Here is a 17166-nt window from a genome sequence, read left to right on the forward strand (position 1 = left end):
CAACTGATCTTTGACAGAGGACCAAGGACATACAATAGAGAAAAAAATCATATTTTCAATAAATGGTGCTAGAATAGCTGGACATCCACATATGAAAGAGTGAGTCTACACACCTCACACCCTTCACAAAAATTAAGTCAAACTATAGACCTAAATATAAAATGTGAAACTTTAAAAATCCCTAGACAAAAACATAGTAGAAAACCAAGATAACCTTAGGATTCGTAATAGTTTTTAAGTATAACAAAAAGGCAGGATGCATGTAAGAAAAAATCAATAAGCTAGACTTTGTTAAAATTAAAACTTCTTCTCCGTGAAAGAGAACTTCAAGAAAAGAAAAAGCCAGAGACTGTGAGAAAATATTTTCAAAAGATATATCTGACAAAACTGTTATCTGAAATACAGGAAGCATGTTTAAAACTCAACAACAATAAAACAAACCTGATTAAAACATGGGCAAAAGATCTGAACAGACACTTCATCAAAGAAAATGTACAAATGAAAATATGATTTACATAATAGGAGGAAAATACAAATTAAAACAATGATGAGATGCCACCATACACATATTGGAATGACCAAAACCTTGAACACTTACAACACAAAATGCTCAAATGCTGACAAGGTTGTGGAATAATAGGAACTTTCATTAATTGCCAGTGGGAATGAGAAACATTAGAGCCACTTTAGAAGATATTTTGGTGGTGTCTAACAAGACTAGTCATACTCTTGCCATATAATCCAGTAATTGTCCTCCTCATTATTAACTCTAAAATAGTGAAGAGGCTACATGCTGTGTAATTCCAACTCTATGACCATCTGAGAAAGGCAAAACTGTAAAGACGTGAAAAGCTTCACTGGTTGCCGGGGGCTGGGGGCAGGGAGAGATAAATAGATGGAGTACAGAGAATTTTTAGGGCAGTGCAAATACACTGTATTATACTATAATGGTGGATACATGCAATTATAAATGTGTCAAAACCCACAGAATGTCCAACACCATGAGTGAGCCCTAATGTAAACTGTGGATTTTGGGTGATAAAGAAGTGTCGTTGTAGATTCATCAATTGCAAAAAATAAAAATAAATGGGCGTCTTTGGTAGGGAATGTTGATAACCAGGGAGGCTGTGTATGTGGGCACAGCAGGTATGTGGGAAATCTCTCTACCTTCAAAGCACTTTAGACATAAATTTAAAACTATTCTAAAAAAGTATTTTAAATAAATATATAAATAAATTTAAAATAAGTACAAAAAATCTACAAGTTAAAAGTGGTTTATATTGTGGTGAAATAGAGCAACGTTGTTTCAGTAAGGATCTACACCTCCCCCTTATTTCATGCTATTTTCATATATGTGACATTTGTCAAATGTCAAAATATAAAATACACTCTTTTAATTGTTGTGTTAAATAATCTTGTATTTCAAAAAAAGAGTAAAAAAAGTATTTTTTAATGCAGATGTTGCAGCTATTTAGTATTTCTGGTGTTCTTCGTTTCTTCCTGTGAAATTGTTTTACCATTTAGAGTCCTTTTTCTTCCCATAGGAGGAATTTCCATACATAGTTTTTCTAGAATAGCTACACTGGCAATGGATTCTCTTAATGTTTGTGGGCCCTGAAATTTCTTTTATTTACCATTATTTTAGAAGGCTAATTTCAGTGGACTTAGAATTCTTGCCAAATGTTAGTGTCTTGAGCAAGTCATCAGGACGCTGTCTGGTCCCCACTGCTTCTGATGAAAAGTCAGCTGTTACTCTTACTTCTGTCTATCTTTAGGTCACAATAATTTTTATCTTGCCATTTTTAGTAATTTTTTCCTTATCTTTCAGCAATTAGACTACGCTGTATCTAGATTGAACACTCTTTTTGTTAGTTTTATTTGGGGCTCATTGACCTTCAAGATATGCAATTGCTTTTTATTCAGATATGTGACTTTCCAGTCAGCATTTGAATATGTATTTTTCCCCGTTCTGTTTCTCCTCCCCTTTAAAAATTATTTCATATTTTTTATTTTATGGGTATATAATAGATGCATATATGTATGAAGCACATTAGGTATTTTGACACAGGCATACAATAAGTAAAAATCACATTAGGGTAAAGGGGTATCCATCACATCAGGCATTTTTCATTTCTTTGTGTTAAAATCTTCCAGTTATATTCTTTTAGCTATTTTTAAATTATAATAAATTATTTACTGTAATCACCCTGTTGTGCTATCAAATACTAAATCTTTTTTCTACAATATAATTATGTTTTTGTGCCCATTAACTTTTCCCACTCCTCCCACCCCTCATTACCCTTCCCAGCTTCTGGTAGCCATCATCCTCTCTCTCTATCTCCATCAGTTCAATTGTCTTAAGTTTTAGATCCCACAAATGAGTGAGAACATGCAAAGTGTGTCTTTCTATGCCCGGCATGTTTTACTTCACACAATTTCCTCTATATTCTTGCAAATGACTGGAGCTAATTTTTTAAATAGCTGAATAGTACCCCATTGTCTATATGTGCCATATTTTCTTTGTCTATTCATCTGTTGATGGATACTTAGGTTGTTTCCAAATCTTGGCTATTGTGAATAGTGCTGCAACGAACTTGGGAATGCAGGTATCTCTTCAACATTCTGATTTCATTTCCTTTGGATAAATACCCTGTTGGGAACCCAACCATGTGAATACTTGCAAAGCAAGTTTCACAAGACGGTGGTCGAGCTCAGACACAGGGACGCCTGATAGAGGGAAGTTGACATAAAGTTGAGTCAGGAACAGAAAAAAGGAGAATCCTGTTAAAAGATAACCAGATGATCGGAACCAGAAAATCCTGCAGTCACAAGGAACAATGTCTCGATGTACATGTTTTTTATGAGCACCAGGAATGACTATCACCGTTTACAACCACTGATTGTGTGTCTCTGCCATCCTTATTGTATAGAGTGTGTGAATTAGTGATCTGTTTTTCTCTTACACTGACGTAAACCAGAGTCTGAAAAATGTATATAATCGAAGCCTTTGAGAAATAAAGTTGCTGGTGGAGCACTCACTCCCCAGACCTCCTGACCCCGCTTTTCTGTCTCCTATTTTTCCTGCGCACCCCCCACTCAGGTTTTGAATCCTCTTGCTGGCTGAGAGTTCCCGCCAATACCCAGTATTAGAATTGTTGGATCTTGTGGTAGTTCAATCTATAGTTTTTAAGGAAGCTCCAGAAAGGCTGCACCAATTTACATCCCCAGCAACAGTGTACAAGGGTTCCCTTTTTCTCCATGTCCTCGCCAGCATTCGATATTGCCTTTCTTTTGAATAAAAGCAATGTTTACTGGGAGAAGATGATATATTATTGTAGTTTTGATTTACATTTCTCTAATGATCAGAGACGTTGACCACCTTTTTATATACCTGTTTGCCATTTGAATGTCTTCTTTTGAGCAATGTCCATTCAGACTTTTTGCCTGTTTTTATATAAGATGATTAAATATTTTCCTACTGAGTCGTTTAAGCTGCTTATATGTGCAGGTTATTGTTTTCTTATTAGATGGGTCGTTTGTACGTATTTCCTTCCATTCTGTAGGTGATCTCTTCACTTTGTCAATTGTTTCCTTTGCTATGCAGAAGATTTTGAATTTGATGTGATCCCAATTGTCCATTTTTGCTTTGATTATCTGTGCTTTTGGGATATTACTCAAGAAATCTTTGCCAAGCATGACGGCCTGTGATCACATCACTTTGAAAGGCTGGGGTAGGCAAACCACCAGGAGCCCAGCCTGGACAACATGCCAAAACCCCATCTCTACTAAAAATAAAAAAATTAGCCAGGTGTGGTGGCCTGTGCCTATAATCCCAGCTACTTGGGTGGCTGAGGCAGGAGAATCACTTGAGCCTGGGAGGTGGAGATTGCAGTGAGCTGAGATTGTGCCTCTGCACTCTAGACTGGGTGACGGAGCAAAAGTGTATCTCAAAGAAAAAGAAATCTTTGTCCATACCAGTGGACTGAGAGCTTCCCCAAGCTTTTATTTTAGTGCTTTCATAGTTTGAGGTCCTACATTTAAGTTTTTAATCCATTTTGATTTGATTTTTTATATGGAGAGAGATAAGGGTCTAGTTTTATCCTTTTGCAAGTTAGTATCTGGTTTTCCTAACACCGTTTATTGAAGAGACTCTCCTTTCCCCCAGTGTGTCTTTGGCGCGTTTGTCAAAAATGAGTTCATTGTAGGTATATGGGTTTATAGATTTTTTTTTTGAATAGCAGGTTTTTACATTTATTATTGTGTATTTCCTCCCCTTTTTGCACTACTATCTACGCTGAGTGATCTACTGCCAACTGGCACCAGTTCTCCAAATCAAAGTGTCTGAGGAAAACACACTTGTGCCATCCTCTTTAACAGAAGGTACCGCAGGCAATCTGTCTGTCTGCTTCTGTTACCCAGAAATGAACTGACGTGAAGGGCTGCTTGGCTGGAGGGGTCGGGCCGCAGAGCGTCCTGCCTTCAGTCGGAATCCATGGTGAACAGCTGGATGGCCTGAGGGTTCCGGTACAAGCCGACTGCTGAGTTGTAGACAAGAGACCAGACATAGGGGATAATAAACGCCTCAGGCTTCTCCTCCATATATTTGAATTTCAGTTCTGGATATTTCTTCAGTCTGTCTTTGGGCAGTGCAACGACACCTTGCTTAATTATTTCCAGGACCCGTTCCACTGACAGCTCAGCTCTAGCTTGTAGCAACCTTGAGCTAAAGAAGGTGATCACCAGATCAGTATTTTGCGTTATATCCTGAAATGAAGGATGAGTTCGAAATTGTTCAAAGAGACCGTGTTTGTACAGCAGGGCATAAACCAAGTTTGGGTTGTGGTGAAGGGAATTTGTCAGGCAGGAGTTGATGATCTCTAAAATCATTCGAATCACTTCTTCAATGACATTTAGGTCTTGTGCATAATCTGGTAGAGGAACATCGTTAGAACTCAGCGAACCTCTGAAGGACTGTGTGGCTTGTTCCAGAAATTTGTTGTGTTTTTGAGACAGCAAAGAAAATAAACTGATGATCCTCTGGGCAGCATACTGATGGGGAGAACAAAACTGTGCTGACATATTTGCTAAAGCTGCCAAACGATTTGTGTGAAGGTACTTGTCGCTTGTCCTAGTCATGTTGTACTGAATGGTTCTTATTACCACCAGGATCAGGAGACTCCCAAGGGAGATTTCAGTTAAAACTCGTTCTGAATACCAAGTAATATTCTTTAGTATCACTTCATGAATGGATCTGTTGAAGCCATCATCTTCTGTAAGGATCAACAGTATTATAACGGCCATATACACATGGTGAGAATTCCTTTCTTCAACATGATACAGAATCTCAAGAATTGGTAAAACAAGATTTTCCATCTGTGCAAGCCAACATGTATGTTCTAATACTACTATTTTGATGGAGCAATGCATACAAGAGGAGAGTTGCTTGATCAGATGTCTGCTGTTCACAAGGAGCTGTGTACAAACTATTCAAGTAGATCTGGAAGGCATGTGGAATTGATGAGGGGAAATTCTAGGCTCTCTATTCTGTTCCATGGGTCCATGTGTCTGATTTTATGCCAATACCACGCTGTTTTGGTTATTATACTCTGTAGTATAATTTGAAGTCAGGTAATGTAATTCTTTTTGGTCAGGATGGCTTTGGATAGTATAGGTCTTTATGGTTTCATATAAATGTTTGGATTTTTTTTTTCTACTTCTGTGAAAGATGTCATTGATATTTTGACTGGAATTGTGTTAAATCTGTAGACTTCTCTGAGTAGTATTGACATTTTAACAATATTGATTCTTCCAATGCATAAACATGAAATATCATTCAATTTTTGTGTCCTCTTTAATTTCTTGCATGAATGTTTTATAGTTTTTATTGTAGAGATTTTTCAGTTTTGGGGTTAATTCCTAGGTATCTTATTTTATTTTTAGCTGTCATAAATGGGATACATTTGATTTGTTTTTTCAGATTATTTGCTTTTGGGATACAGAAATGCTACCGATTTTTACATGGCTATTTTGTATCCTGCAAATCTACTGTATTTGTTTATCAGTTCTAATAGGGTTTTTTTTTGGTGAAATCTTTACATTTTTCCAAATATAATATCATACCATCTGCCAAAAAAAATGTGATTACTTTCATTTTAATTCAGATGCACTTTCTTTCTTTCTCTTGACTGATCGCTCTACCTAGGACTTCCAATACTATGTTGAATAACAATGGTGAAAGTTGGTATCCTTGTTTTATTCCAGATTTTAGAGAAAAGGTTTTAATTTTCCCTTTCATTATAATACTAGCTGTGGATCTGTCATATATGGCTTTTATTGTGTTTAAGTGTCTTCCTTCTACCATTTTTGAGTGTTTTTATCATGAAGGGATGTTGGATTTTATCAAATGCTTTTTCAGCATCAACTGAAATGATTTTATGACTTTTGACCATCATAAGTTTGATATAATGTATTGCATAGATTGATTTGCATATGCTGAACCATTCTTGCATCACTGGAATAAATCCCACTCAGTCATGATGAATCGTCTTTTTAATGCAATGTTGAAGTCAGTTTGCTGGTATTTTGTTGAGGATTTTTGCATCAGTATTCATCAGGAATATGGTCTGCAGTTTTCTTGATATGTCTTTTTTGGTTTGCGGATCAGGTTAATAGCATAGGCTCATAGCATGAGTTTGGAAGTATTTCCTCCTCCTTTACTTTTTGAAATTATTAGGAAAAAAATAAAAATAAAAAAAGAAATTATTTGAGTAGGATTGCTATTAGTTCTTTAAATATGTGGTAGACTTCAGCAATTAAGCCACTGGATCTCAGACTTTTCTTTGCTGGAGACTTATGGATTTTATCTCTTTACATGTTATTGGTTTATTCAGACTGTGGAGTTCTTCATGATTCAATCTTGGTAGGTTGTATGTGTCTAGCAATTTATTCATTTATTTAGGTTTTCCAATTTATTGGCATATAGTTGTTAATTGTATTTCCCAATGCCCCTTTAACTTTCTGCAGTACCAGTAATAATGTGCATTTATTAACCTCTGATTTTCTTTAATTGAGTCTTCTTTCTTTTTATACTAGTCTGGCTAAAGGTTTGCCAGTTTGTTTAGCTTTTCAAAAAACAACTTTTTGTTTTATTAACAAAACAAAAATATATGGTGCATATATATTTATAATTGTGATATCCTCTATCTCAGTTGACCCCTTTATCATTATATAATGACCTTCTTGATTTCTTTTTATAATTTTTCTCTTGAAGGCAATTTTGTTATAAGTATAGCTACTCCTGTTTTTTCTGTTTCTATTTGCATGGAATATTTTGTTTCATCCCTTTATTTTCTGACTACTTGTGTATATTTATAGGTGAAATGTGTTTCTTGTAGACGACATATAATTGGGTTTTGTATTTTTTTAATACATTCATCCACTCTGTATCTTTTGATCAGAGAGTTTAATCCATTTACATTCAATGTTATTATTGCTACATAAATGTTATTTGTCAATAAAACTTATTTTTTTATTATGTACTTTCTGGCTGTTCTGAGGTCTTCTCTCCCTTTCTTCTTTCCTATCTTGTCTTCCTTTCTATGAAGGTGGATTTCTCTGGTAGTATGTTTTCATTTACTGCTTTTTATTTTTTTCAGCTACTGTTGTAGGTTTTAAATTTTAGGTTACTATGAGGCTTGCAAATAACATCTTAGAATCCATTATTTTAAACTGATGACAACACTGATCACAAAAACAAATAAACTAAGAGGCAAAGAGAGAATTAATTAAAGTTCTACATTTTAACTTCATTCCTCTGGCTGTTTAAATTTGTGTTCTTTTTGTATCCTATATTGTCTAGGTCTTGAGAAATTATTTTTAATATGTTCATTATTTCGTCTTTCTACTCAAGATATGAGTAGTGTCCACACCACAATTGCAGTGTTACAATACTCTGTGTTTGTCTGTGTACTTTCTTTTACCAGTGAATTTTATACCATCAGATGACTCCTGAATTCTACTTTGGAAAGTCATGGGTTTACTTTCCCAACTCAAATAGTTTAGCATATCTAACAACACATCTTATCCTAGACAAATTTACATCTATAATCGATGGAGCTGGGCATGGCAGCACCTCTGACACTCACCATTCTTAAGACTTTTCTTTGGCCTAACATGTGGCCTTACTGAAAAATCTAGTCATTCTTTCAAAAATAGTGCTTCTCAATTTGAGTCTTCCTCTGGTTGATTTCCAGAGCCATGGAATCATTGTTTTTGATCTTTGTTTTTCTGATGTAGTGCTTTATGAGAATTATTTCATAGAAGGCATAGGAATATAATGTCTACGATAGAAGGATGAAGTTAAAGTAATGGTTTATGTTAGTCGTTAGTAAATCAAAGGTGTATATTCAATGATTAGTAATAACACTGAAAGTAAGAAAATAAATTACAAACACAAGCTTGTTGTGGCATAATTTTAAAAAAATGTTTGGTTAGTAAGAAAGGAGAGAACAACAAGAGTAGTTGGGATGAAAAGTAAACATTAAAATGTTTATAATGTGTACTATGCCAGTGATACAACTAGAATAGGCATTTGATTTAAAAGACAGATATTATCTAAATGCTAGTTAATAAACAGAATACTAAAATCAGAAGATAACATACATCACTGAGGTAAAAAGTTGATCCTTTGAAAACTTTATCAATGTTGCTAGGGTTGATTGATTTTTATTAAAGAGATGAAACACAAGATAATATTTATGATTTAAAAGTAGACTACTAAAAAACCTACAATTTTTGCAGACATTTAAAAAATTAGAGGATATCAAGCCAAATAATTATGAATTTAGAGATAAAATAGACAAATTCCTGGAAAAAAACATACTATTACAAGCACAAAAAGAAATAGAAAAATCTGAACAATTCTACATTTATTCAAGATCTTAAAACTATATTAAAATCTTCCCACAAAGAAATCTGCAGGACCAGATGGCTTTAGTAGTGAGTTCGTCCAAATGTTTAAGAAGGAAATAACAACATTCTTTTTCATACCGCTCTACAGAAATTACAACAAAAAAAGTTGGGGAGACGTTTTCAACTTCTTTTATGAAACAAAAAAAATCTCTGAACACGATAATATGATAAAGACATGACAAGGTAGGAAAACCGGAAGCTATAAACCAGTTATCCTCATGAAAATGATTTTAAAATAAAAAACAATAATAGTAAATTGAATTTACCAACATATAAAGAGGATGCCAAATCATAATCATATGAGCTTATTTCTAAAAGCATTTATTTTTATTTTTTTAAACACTTGGTAATCACTTGATATAAATTTTCTCATTAAATAAATAAAAAAGCAAAATTTAACATCATCTCAGTGATGCCAAAAATGCATATGAGAAAGTCAACAGCTAGCAACTATAAATATATTGACAAGCTAGGAGGCGAAGGAGACTCTCTTAATCTTGTAAGGATTATTGAACAAAAGCAACAACAACAAAAAAACTACCATAGTATGGATAACAATTATAAATTATTAAAAATGTTTCTTCTGAGGTCTGGACTGAAACACAAATGTCTCCTCCTACCATTTCTATCCAGCATTGCATGAGAGTCCCAGCCAGAAAAATAAAGCATGGAAAAAAAAAATGAAATTACAGTGATTTGAAAGTAAGAACTGAAAATATTTAGAAAATATCAAACAATATACAATCTAAATAAATTGAAATTATACATTTAGCACAAACCTAATATAAAGTCAGCAAAAATGTTAATTGTATTTCTGTATAGTAATAGTAAACAGAAAGTGAAATTTTAAACTATTTAAAATATACCATAAAACATTAAGTACCTGTGATACTTCTAACAAACGTGCAGATCATATAAGTAGACAACTATAAAACACAATGAACATGAATTAAAGAAAGCCTCCCAAAAAAAAAAAAATCTTCTTTGGAAGACTCAATATGAACAGAGCTTCACTTAATATGCAAAGTTCTGCACATGTGAATCCAAACATTTGATGTCCCTCTAATGAAAAGGTAGTTTGCCTATTTGCTTGTTTATTTTTATTCATTTATTGTCATTGGCATACAGACTCTAAAATTCATTGGAATTTTAGGGTCGGAGTAACTAACATAACTTAAACAGGAATAACAAAATTAGAGGATTTATGGTACCAAATATCAAGACTTACAATATAGGTAGAATTGTTAAAACCACTGAGCATTAGTTCAGTATTCAACAGAACAGAATCAGAAGCACAGAAACAAACTCCCAAAAGTTCTATAATTTGACTTATGACAATGATTGTACTGCAGTCCAATGCGGAAAGGACATTTTTATAACAAATGATGCTAGACCAATTGGATATCCATTATCAAAAATCTTGACACATCAAATTATACATAAAACTGTATTCATTTCCATATATTTTATGGAATTAGCATTGATACAGATTTCCTAAACAGAATTTGAGAAAAGGACTGACCTAAAGAGAACTACATATAAATTACACTAAAATGATACTTTTATCATAAAAAGATTTTATTAAGAGAGTGAAAATTCAGTCCACAGAATGGAAGGTGAGATTAGTAATTCTTATACCAAAAAAAAAAAAAAAAAACCACTCAGAAACAGAATATATAAAGAATTCCTCCTAGAGACCCCTATAAACAATAGATCACCTAATAGAAGTATAGGCAGAAGGAGATTTACAAGGAGCCAACACATTCATCAAAATGCTGACTTTCTAAATTATTAGAGTCAGAGAAATTAAGACCCACCAGAGTGGTTAAAAATAAAATACTGAACATATCAGGTGTTGATGAGTATGAGAAGCAGCTACTGGCGGAAGATAAATTAGCACAACCATTTTGGAAAATTCTTGTAGTTTCTACAAAAGCTGAAGCTATGTCTATCTTCTAGACCAACATTCCACTTCTAGAACATACTCAAAAGAACTTGCTTTATGTATCTGGGTGCTCCTGCATTGGGAGCATATATATTTAGGATAGTTAGCTCTTCTTGATGCATTGATTCTTTTACCATTATGTAATGCTCTTCTTTGTCTCTTTTGATCTTTGTTGGTTTAAAGTCTGTTTTATCTGAGACTAGGATTGTTACCCCTGCTTTTTCTCAAAAGAAAAACATACATTTATTCACCAAAGGATATTATACATTGCCTGTAACAAAACAATTCAGAGTAGCCTAAAACTGGAAAGAAATAAAAGTTGATTTAGTCATTCCACAATGTGTGCGTATATCAAAATGGTATTTCATACACCATAAATGTATATAATTTTGTCAGTTAAAAAATAAATTACAAAAATGGTTCATATAGATGAACAGATTTTGGAGTAGTCACAAAATAGAATATATCCCTCAATAAGAGAAAAACTACCTTCCTTATAATTGAACAACATCAATAAATCTCAGGCAAAGTTTTGTTCTAAAGAATCCAAATATAAGAGTATACATTTTAGATTCTATTTATTCAGGATTGAAATCTTATTTTTTAAAAAAGTTTACCATTAGAGAGAAATTAGCATACTCCCTACTTTGTGGAGATACTGACCCTAACACCTGCTCTGGGAAGCTGGTAACACGTTACTTCTCCCTCTGGGTTACTTTCACACAAGGGTGTTTACCTGGCAAAATCCATCAAGCCAAAATACGTTATATTCAATATAAAGTTTACTTTAAAAAGTTTACTGTGGCTACTGAGTTGGCAGAGAGGATGAGAGGATTTCCCGTAAATCAGGTGAAAATGAAGACAGCTTGGACTAGGGCTGCGTACTGGAGGCGGTGGGAGAGCTTCAGATCTAGCACTCCTGCTGATGGGTTGGCAGAGAAACAGAAGTCAAAAATGACTCTAGTGTTTGGCCTGAGCAACTTGCATGGTGAAGTTACTTCTTTTCAGATGGCGAAGGCTGTGGAAGAAACAGGTTTTGAGTATCAGAGAGTTGGGTTGTAGATAGGTTGTTTAGGAGACCTGGATTGAAGATCCAAGTGCAGATGTTGTACACACAGCTGTGTGTGCCAACCTGGAGTTCCGGAGTGTGTCAAATGATGTTGGCCAGTCAAAAATGATGTGGATTGGAGACTGACCCTGCACCTTAGAAAGCATCTGTTACTGATGATGTTAACAGAAGGGTTTTTTTTGTTTTTTTGTTTTTTGTTTTTCTTTCTGTTTCAAGTGGTAGAGGTGAAAGCTAGATGGCTGTACATTTAACAGAGACTGGGGGGAGAGAAATTGAAGATGGATGAGTACAGATGTCTCTGTTGAGGAGCTTTGCCACAGAGAGAAGGCGAATGCAGAGATGCAGGTCAAGTCACCGCCTTTTATTGAATTTTTTAGAATAAGAGAAATCACAGCTTGTCATTTCTTCTAGGCCTTCTCAGCAGACAGTTATAAAATACTGAAATGCATACCAACTCATTCATACACGTACGCCTCTTTTCTGCATCATCTTTCTGTGTGGATGCATGCATTTGTGTATATATGCATGTCTTGTGAGGACAGGCTCACTAAGATTCTACACCAGTACCCCACGGTTCATTCCAGTATCTCCCCTTTTCTTAATTGCAAACCTTGTCTCACCATAACAAATCCAGTCATTATTATCTACAATATGTTTATTTCTTGAGCTTTACAATAAATATAGTTTGAGAATTCTTTACCCATATCTCTGGGAGAAGCAGATTATCTACTAGATTACATTCTTAAGGTAAAACTATCTTTAGCTTTACAACATCCAGTCAAGGTATCATTTTCCAAAGTTAGCCACCCCTTTCAGTGAACTCGTGTTATTTTTCAGACAGATTCACTTGCTAATCTTAACACGTTATTTTTGGCTCAGCTCTCATGCCAGTTGCTTTTAGTTCTGTGTTTAATTCTGGGTATATGAAGGATATGTGGAACTATGAAAAGTCAGAGCTACAAGAAAAGAGAGAGATGCATCCCTCCCTCTTCACCCCTGCTCCTCACTCTCATTTCTACGCATACCTCTCCGCATGCCTTTTCCTCCCACACACTGTAGGTAATCGGTCCCCACACTTTCTCATGTATTCTTCCTGCATTTATGTTTGTATAAATTACCAAATAAACGTATGTTTTTATATCTCCTTTTTACATAAAGGATAGCATCCTATAACTACTCTTTTATGCTTTGCTTGTTGTACTTAACGTTATATCCTGGAAAAAATCACTTCATATCAGTTTATAAAGATTTTTTTTTTATTTTAAGCAGCTGAAAAGTGTGCCATTTTGTAGAAGGACTTAAGTTTATTCACTCATAAATTATTCGTTGCTCAAATATCCTCCCATATATAGAAATCAAGGTTGTTTCCAGTATTTCGTAATTCCGAACAATGCTACAAAATATAATCATGTGCATTCGTATTTCTGTATTATTGGTGCTGTAGCTTTAGGGTGGATTATTAGAGGTAGGATTGCTAAGTCAAAGGTTAAGTGCAGAATGTAGGTAGTTTTTTTGTGTGTGTTTGGTTGGGTTTCTTTATGAATCTGCAAGTTTTCCCTCCAGATGGGTTTAAACAATTTGTATTCTCATCAATAATGTTTGAGAATGCCTCCTTCCTGACAGCCTCACAAGCAGAATGTATTGTTTAATTTTCAAAAATTTGTATCAATCTAATCGATAGAAATTGTATCTCACTGGTGTTTAACTTGTATTTCCCTAAAAATGAGAAATACAAATGAATATTCATTGGTATGTTTGAAGGACATTTTAATCTCTGTTTTTGTGACTTATTGTTCGCTGTAGTTCTCCATTTGTCTACTGGGTCTTTCTTTAGTCCTTTGCCCTGTAATATTTAAGAGTTCTTCCTAGATTGGGGGTATTTACCCTTTGCCTGTGATATATGTGGAGGCTATTTCCTCCCAGAATGAAAGTTGGCTTTTGCTTATACTTAAGTTGGCTTTTGCATAAGCCAACTTCTATGACGCATTTATTTTAATTTATGTTATGGTAAGAACACTTATAAGTCCTACCCTTATAGCATGTTTTTAAGTGTAAAATATAGTATTGCCAACTACAGGTACAATGCTGGACAGCAGAACTTTAGAACTTAATTCACTTTGCTGGACAGAAACTTTATTCTCCTTGATTAGCAACTTCTCATTTTCCCCCTTCTATATCCCCTGACAACCACCGTTTCACTCTTTGATTTTATGAATTTGACTATTTTAGATATCTCATATAAGTGGAATCATGCTGTATTTGCCTTTCTGGCTTATTTAAGTAACTAGTTTATTTCACTTATAATTTCTTCAAGGCTGATTCATGGTGTTGCATATGACAGAATTTCCTTATTTCTTAAGACTGAATATTATTCCATCAAGAATCCTCAAAAATTAAAAATAGAGCTATCATATGATCTAGCAATCCCAGTTCTGGTATTTATCCAAAATAATTTAAATCGAGATCTTGAAGAAATGTCAGCACGCCCATGTTCATTGCAGCTCTATTCAAAATAGCCAAAAGGGGAAGCAAACTAAATGTCTATCAACAGATAAATAGATGAAGAAAATGTGGCATATATATAGAATGCAATGCTTTTTTTATTTTTCAAAAAGTGAAATAAGTTCTTACAGTCATGCAGTTTTTAAAAAGATATTTTGGTGTAGCTAAATTTTTCCATTTTTTGTCAGCTGTAGATTATTTATTGTTAGAAAGTCATCTCCTACACCAATGTTAAAGATGAATTGATTCATGTTATTTTCTAGTGGTTGTATAGCTTTGATTTTTACATTCATATCCCTTATTTACTTGGAGTTTGTTCTTGTTTATGGGGTGAGGTATGATATAATATTATATTTTTGCAGATGACTATCCACCTGTCCAAACACCGTGCATAGAAGAATCCATCTTTTCTGCTGTGATTTGAGTAACATTTTGGCCGTATTCTGTTTCCCTAAGCATTTGGGTCTAATTCTGGACTTTGTCTTCCATTCTACTTATTTGTCTAGTCATGAATCAGTGCCATGATATTTAAATAATGGAGACTTTAAAATATGTTCGACTATCTGACAGGATTGGTTCTCACTCATAGTTTTCTTTTTTTTTTTTGTACATCTAGCTATTCTTTCGTGTTTGTTTTTCTGTACGAAATTTTGCAACAAATTATCTAGCTTTGTAAAATAACTTATAGGTAGTTTTATTGGGGTTGCTTTGAAATTAATTGAACTTACAGAAAATTGACATCTTTATAATGTTGAACCCTTTTCTCCTAGAATGAGGGATATCTTTCCATGTCTTCACATCTCTTGTCTTTCAAGAATTATATTTGTATTTATCTTATAAAATATTTTTTGTATTTCTTGTTAAGTTTGTTTCTCGAGTCTACTCATCTTTGTTGCTACTTTAAAGACATATCTTCTCTCCCATCATTTTCTCTGTATGCATTTATTTATATGAGGGTTGTTGAGTTTTGTATGTCAATTTTATAGTCTGATATTTCACTGAACTATCTTAGTGTTTTGTAAGTTTTATTATATGTTCTTTGGTATTTTCTAGATATACCATCATATCATCTGAAATACAGGTAGCTGTATGCTTTCTTTATACATTCTTATGTTTCTAATTGGCTTATTTTGTTCAATTGTACTTCAGTATCAAATTGAATCATCTTGGCAACACAGGGCATGCTTGTCTTATTTCAGATCTTAGTTGTGATTCTAATGGTGTTTTTTTCTCCAGTAAATAAGATAGTAGCTTTAAGACTAAGATATAAAAATACACATACCCACACAAACATACACCTACAGCAAATACAATACTGTACATACAGTAAGTATATACAGCACAGAGGATGTACATGTGCATACACATCTACATCTACATAAAATTATGCATATATTGTTAAGAAACTATTCTAAAATTTCTGTTTTCCTAGTGTTTTATCATAAATAAGTGTTAAGTTTTGGCAAAAAGGCCTCTGCATAACTCTGGAGATGATGATATATTTTTTCTTAGATTTATTGATATTACATACATATTACTGAATTTCTAATATTGAACTGAACTTGCATTTCTGGAATGCAAGTTGGTAATGGAGTATTGTTTTTTTATAGTGATGATAGATTTGAATGGCTAAGGTTATGCTTACAATTATTGCACTGATATTTATAAAAGATATTGGTCTGTACCTTCATTTCTTTGTACTGACTTCATCTGGTTTAGACATCAATATAACATTTGCCTCATAAAAATAAGTTAAAAAGGTTTCCTTCTGTTTTATTGCTCTAGAGTAACGTTAGGTCATTGGGAATATTTGTGTTTTAAGATTTGGTAGAAATCCTCTTTGAAACTCTATAGGTCTTGCTTTCTCCTTTCTTTATAGTTTTCTCTATTTCTTCCATGGAAATTGGTCTGTGTAAGCTCCCCAACTTTCTAACTTTCCAGGAGCCTATCATCAAGCAATATATAAAGTTAATTTGCATAAGTCATCAAAGTAGTCTCATGATTTTTTGTAATGTCTTCATTTTCATTCATAATTTCTGCCTTGTCATTTCTTATTTTGTACATTTGCCTTTTCTCCTTTTATATTGATACAATTAGGTAGTGGTGTATTTTGCTGTTTTTTCAATTATAATGTTTAAATTCATTTATTAGATTTGCTGTTTTCCTATTGCCTTCTTCATTTAGTTGCATGGTTATTTTTATGATGTAATTCCTTATGTTTTCTGTATAATGTGTCATTCTTTTTACTATGTGATTGAGGTGGGAATTTAATCCTACTTTTAGTCTTTCTTTTTTAACTAATAAAAGACTTGGGGTTATATGTTTTCCTCGGATCACTACTTTAAATGCATGTCACAGATTTCAATAAGTATTTCATTTACAGACATCCTTCTATAAAATTTCTGTAATTTTACCAGCCTGGGCAACATGGTGAGACCCCATCTCTACAAAAATAAAAATTAGCCCAGTGTGTTGGCATGTGACTGTCATCCCAGCTACTTGGGAGGCTGAGATAGGAGGATCACTTAAGCCTGAGAGGCAAGACTATAGAGATCTGTGATCACACCACTGCACTCCAGCCTGAGTGACAGAGAGATACCCTATCTCAAAAAAAAAAAAAACATATATATGTAATTTTAGCTTGTCATTGTTTTATATGAAGTCCAGAAGTTGTTTCATA

General features: G+C 33.8%; 1 pseudogene across 1 annotated transcript in view; it reads right to left on the reverse strand.

Moving 5' to 3' along the window:
• Window positions 1-4235: 4235 nt before the first annotated feature.
• LOC116538073 overlaps window positions 4236-17166 on the reverse strand; it is a 100632-nt pseudogene continuing 87701 nt past the window's right edge. The window contains exon 2 of the transcript XR_004263492.1: window positions 4236-5530. The product of XR_004263492.1 is annotated as a dymeclin pseudogene (transcript). The remainder of the gene's footprint in view (window positions 5531-17166) is intronic.

The sequence above is a fragment of the Sapajus apella genome, unplaced genomic scaffold (assembly GCF_009761245.1).
Source record: "Sapajus apella isolate SASKATOON/1434 unplaced genomic scaffold, GSC_monkey_1.0 scaffold116, whole genome shotgun sequence".
Taxonomy (NCBI): Eukaryota; Metazoa; Chordata; class Mammalia; order Primates; family Cebidae; genus Sapajus; species Sapajus apella.